Below are 6,085 nucleotides of genomic sequence, written 5' to 3' on the forward strand. Positions count from 1 at the left end.
TATTATTGTGGAAACAGGATTTATGAATCTTGCTGCATACGTTCACTTGGCTGCAACACATTTTATAAGCAAATGTACGTTACTACAGCCATGTCACAACAGCTGAACTACGGTCAAAGTCTGCTGATTGGAGAAAATTTGCAGATTAACTTTGACTGTAGATCGCAGGGTCTTAATCTCATTTCGACTTTTATACAACACAAAATGAGAGTTCAGCGTGACTGCAGATCAATTTTACTGTATAATCAATGATCAACTGCTTTATACAATCAGCCCTAGGGTTAAGCTAATGCCACCATGAATACCTGTGGTGTGCCCAAGGTTTTTGAAAGGGAAGGGGAGGCTTATGTATACTTTTTCCAGTAGTCAGTCCTCATTTTGCCATATTTTTCTGCCTTTGACTTCTTTGTTTTAGGTATACTGGACCAAAGGGGTTATGACACCCACCAACCTTCCCTTAGGCACATCACTGACAAATACTCATACCAATACTTGAAAATCGTAACAGTTCAAAGTAGTTAAAAAACATGTTTTCGATTGCAAATATTCAATATCAATCTAATAGAGTTTTTGTTTTACAATATTTATAATTTCACACGAGCATGGACATCCGGAAGGGCAATGAGGGGCCGTGCCCACCCCCCTGGAAAACTAAAGTCGACCAAAAATTATAACTTTCATTCATATAATTTCATTTCAGCCACTATAATATGTGTTAATTATTGCATGACTATGATAAATTCAAATTTAAGCACTGTTTTTTGAGGAAACAACACTATTGTTGAGGAAAATGTGCCTTGTTGCCCCCTCCCCCGGAAACAAATACCTTCCTTGCCCCTCCCTGGAAAAAATCCTGCGAACATCCATGCACACGAGCTAACATTTAATCACAATCCATTTTTCCCTATAATGTTGTTACAAAAGGTATGCATTTTTCCTAATTTTCAGGATATATAGACTTCTCGAAAGTGTCACATGACATTTTGCGGACTTTGTGAGTTTAATGGACGAAGAAAAGCATCATACTTTCCACTGGTATCATCTTAACCCTACTGTCTACCAACTCTTGTTGGTACATTGAAGAAGTGTTATTCAAAATAAGGAACAACTTGGTATGTTTGTTTCATGACACTGGGGATTATGAAAAGTAGTTCTCTCTCTCTTAGTTCATGTAAATTCAGTTCCTGATTAAGACAGAGATGTTTAATCCTATGTGCTCCTTAACCATTACACCATTCATTGTCATATACGAGGGGCATGTCATAAAAAAGGGCTGATTGGTTATTACAGAAAATAAAATCAAGCGAGAAAATTTTTATTTTGATGCTATACAAGTGCATAGCCTGGCTATTTTTCTACATAGTCACCATGATGCTCAAAGCATTTTTGGTACCATGGAACAAGTTTACGTAGACCCTCTGCGTAGAAATCTGCCGCCTGGGATCTCAGCCAGTCGAGAACTGATGTCTTGAGAACTTAACTATAATCGAAACGTTGCGAAGCAAGCCACTTTTTGAGGTGAAGGAACAGAAAGTAATTACTTGGTGCAAGATCGGGACTGTGTGGTGGGTGATAAAAACGTTCCCATCGGAATTTTTGAATTGTTGCAACAGCTGTGTGTGGGCGGACGTTGTCATGAATAAGCAGAATTTCAGACCGTAACATTCCTCTTCGCCGGTTTTGGATGGCACTTTGCAGATTAGACAGTGTTTGGCAATACACATCTGCTGTGATGGTTCGTCCCGGTTCCAGGAATTCCACGAGGATTACACCTTTTGGTCCCAAAACACGGTTTCTATGATTTTACGGATCTTGCTTGAATTTCTTCGGTTTCAGAGAACCGGATTGACACCATTGCATGGATTGCTGCTTCGACTCACCAGTGACGTACAATATCCAGGTTTTGTCTCCAGTCACTATGTGAGAAAAGAAGTCATCCCCATCTTTGTGTTTGTTAACATTTTTGGCACCCACCTCGCACATAGTTTGCGATAACCCAGATTGTCCGTTACAATTCGGTGCAATGTTTTATCAGACACTTCAGTAAACTCCTTGCCCAGATCAGTAATGGTGAAACGGCGATTGGATCGCACTTTCTCATCAACACGTACAAGGTCGTCCGTCTGAAAGCCTGCTGATCCACTCTTCGTCGTGAACATTTGAACGTCCTTCCTGAAAATCACGGCACCATTGTCTGACCTTTCTTTCCTTCACTCATTACTGTAAATGGCACACAATTCCCGATGAATGTCAGCTGCACTCAGACCTTTTGCGTTGAGAAATCTAATCACCGGCTACTCGCATGTATGCACCTCCACACTGAGAAATATACCTCTGTTGCAGGCACAGAATACAAAAGCATGCTTCCGTGCACTCACAGCTTTGTCAGTGTTGCCAGTCCCAAGTAAAAAATTATCTGCTCTTTTTTTGACATGTGTGTCGTACATTGATATAGTTTATATTACATTACTTTCTGCCACTTTTGGGTAATTGTAACGATTGGAATGAATGATGATAAAAGAAAATGAATGAAGTGAGAATACATATGGACAACTTAATTGTAGCTTCCCTGTTGGTGTAGTCATAGCATCGTCACCTTGTAATCAGGGGGTCCTGGGTTCGATACCCGGTGTAGGCACATAGTGTTTCGGATCCCACTTTAAACTGTATGTTTAAATCAGTCCTGATTAGCCTTACTGTACATAAAATGGATTTAAAATACCAACTCAATCAATCAATCAATTAATATGGATGACAGCATACAAGCCCCTGCGAAAAATGCAGCCAAGCATGTATTACGGGAAAAGGAGATTAACATTTGAATGACTTCATGGAAGGTTACATGGTTTTAATCCCAAACTGGTGTTCTGTGGGAGTGTTTCTTGATCAATTTCATCATATGACTCAGTCTCATCTTTGCGATTAGTCAAAAGAGGCAGAAAAACAAACCTAATCAATCAATTTTTAGTAGTCAGTGCTATGCTTGGTACTTTAGTATTATACAGACTACCTGATTTCTGGGGAAGCAAAAGAAACACTTATGGACATACCAGGTGTGTTGGTTAATAATTCTTTAAGATCCAAAAGAAAACAAGTGTATATGGGGAGAGAGGTAACAAATGCTTTATTCAAAGTATGCGCCATCGCTAGCTATACATTGTGCCCATCTGCCGTCAAATTGTGGATGCCATTCCAGAAAAATTGTTCACATTTTGACATCTTCGTAATTGTTGAAGTGTTGCTGGGAAAGTGAGTGAGACATCGATGAAAACAAGTGGTAGTCCGAAGAGGCTAAGTCTGGTGAGTATGGCAGGTGGGGCAAGAATTCCCAGCCAAGTGCAGAAACGGTGTGTCTGCCGCCTTTCGCTGTGTGTGATGAGGCATTGTCGTGCTGCAAAATCGCTTTTCTGTGTTTTGTCGCCCAATCTGGGTGCTTTTCGATCAATGCATGGTTCAAATTGATGAGTTGTTGACGGTAGCGAACGGCATTCACTGTTTCACCTGGTTTCAGAAGCTCGTGGTACACCACACCCTTCTAATCCAATAATCCAGTAGCGCAACAGCCCAATATCGGGCCAAGGCTTAACTACCGACTGCTGGCCTCCCTCCCACGCAAGTCACCAAGGGAGCGTGGAGATCTGCAGCCAGACTAGGGGGATGGGTGGTCAGCCCGACCAACCCCCAACCATTGTAGGACTTTGCGACAGGATTATGCTCACTCACTCGGAGCTCCCCAATTTTTTCACGATGGTGGGTTGCCACTGGCCCTATATGTAGGCCAAATAAATTCCGACCAGAGCCGGATTCGAACCTACGCCGTCCCACAGCGAACGATCTCAAGACGAGTGAACGCCTTAACCCACTTCGCTATGGAGGAGGACCACCACACCCTTCTGATCCCACCAAATGCACAGCATTGCCTTCCTTCTGAAGCGATTAAGTTTTGCGGTCTTGTTGAAGGTTGTCATGGGTCAACCCATGGCTTTTTGCACTTTGGGTTCTCCAAGTAGATCCATTTTTTCGTCCCTAGTTACTATCCGATGCAAAAAAGACTTTCTTTCATGCCGAGAAAGCAACATTTCACACACCGTTTTTCGCTTTTCCATTTGCCTGTCGTTCAGATGATGTGGGACCCATTTTCCTGCCTTCTGGATCTTTCCCATGGCATGAAGATGATCAGATATGGTTTGGCGACCAACATTTAACTTCTCTACCAGTTGTTGTTGCGTTTGCGTGTCGTCTTCATCCAACAGTGCTTGCAATTCGGCATCTTGGAATTTTTTTGGCTGGCCTGGGCGATCTTTGTCTTTCAAGTCGAAATCACCACTTTTGAATTTTCGAAACCAAAGCACACACGCATCTTGCGTTAGGACATTGTCACCGTACGTTTCCACAAGGATACGATGGCTTTTACTCGTGTTTTGCTTCTGATTGAACAAGTTGCTTTTGATTGAACAAGAAAAGCAGGACGTGTCGCACATGCTCCTTATTTCGTCTGAAGGTCAACCTGTTTCCCACACAAACCCAATATCACGATCACTCGCACTCGGTTGCACATCCACGGCATTTTCACAGGTACTGTCCTGGCGTAACAGTTGAGACTGTGCACCAACCCTTGCTTCCAGCGCCATCCAGCGACGAAATTAAGAATTATTAACCAGCACACCTGGTAGGATTAGAAAGCACCGTTTTAGCCATAATTGTTAATGAATTTCATTAGGGGGACATACCTCAATGCACACAGAAGTGGTGGTGATCAAGATCATCATCACGCTGCTTTCTCAAAGGAAATTGTGCTGAGATCATTTTTAAAACTACCTGTACTGGTACAGATTATTTGGATGTGTAGGAACGTCCCAGAGACACTTTATTCTTTCTTACAGATTCTGCACTGTTATTGTCTCAATCCTTGATATAATTCATGGTGGTTTATAGTTTCTGTTGCTTTGCTTTTCTCATATCCCAATTGTTTCATACCCCACTTCTGGCATCTCTTTTAAAATTTACGGGGCCGTTTACCCACTGTACCCCTTTGAGAATTACATCGAAACTTCTTTTAATAGACAGATTCAATGTTTTATATAATGTAAGAATGGCCCACGTAAGTTAAAACCGGCAATTTTGGAGTATTTTCGAAGCTTTTTGTTACTAAAAACTGTTTTTATGCACACTAAAATAGCGAAAGAACATGCCAAAAATAGCTATCAGTACCAAACCTAACAATCCTAACCTAACTACGCAAAATTATAGCTGCTGTTGTGGAAAGTCGTTTGGGTGTTATATTCACTTGCGCTTCACAGTAAAGTAACATGCTAAGGCAACATATGTACTTTACTTCACAATAACATTTCCGAGGGCTAAAATGAACTGAAAACGTTCATAAACATCATCTTCATAAACCATGCAAGATATTTCACTTTCTCTAGGTTACAGAGGATCAAGGGTACCAGTTTTACTCCATTCATTCTCAACTTTTCTTGTTACGGAATTATATTTCTTGATTCTGGTCTCTAGTCGACTTCTGTATTTTGCTGTTCCTCTTGAAGTATTGTGTATATATTTTTTTCAGTATTTTTGCTTTCTGTACTTTTGCAGCTTGTTATTAATGAGAAATGTCAATGTAATACCATTCGATAAAGCTCTCTTATTTTCTTACTGTAGATGATTAGATTGAGGACACTCACATTCTTAAACTTTCCCTGGATTCTAACTTTATGTACCCTTATCATGTATTTCATATTCCACCAAAAGTTCTAGGTTTGAGTCTTGCCCTGGATGTTCATTTGCATTCTTTGTGAGCGTACCCTTTTCAATTGATCTAATCATCATTTTGCCTCATTGTTACAATTATCCTAAAGATACAAATAATCACTGTTAAATGCGAAAGTGCAAATATAGAGTTATTCAGAAAGCTTGGTGTGAAAGGAGCAAGATTGATAAAAATGGAAGGGCTCGGGATTCAAACATGTTAAGTGACAAAATGCAGGTTTCAAGATATTGAAAGTTTGATGTTTCAAAAAATCTGAGTTACAAATTAAAATAAACTACTAAACTATTTACAGCAAATGTAACTCACTTGTACTCT

This window comes from Lepisma saccharinum, chromosome 12 (genome assembly GCF_977018435.1).
Source record: "Lepisma saccharinum chromosome 12, izLepSacc3.1, whole genome shotgun sequence".
In the NCBI taxonomy this organism is placed as follows: Eukaryota; Metazoa; Arthropoda; class Insecta; order Zygentoma; family Lepismatidae; genus Lepisma; species Lepisma saccharinum.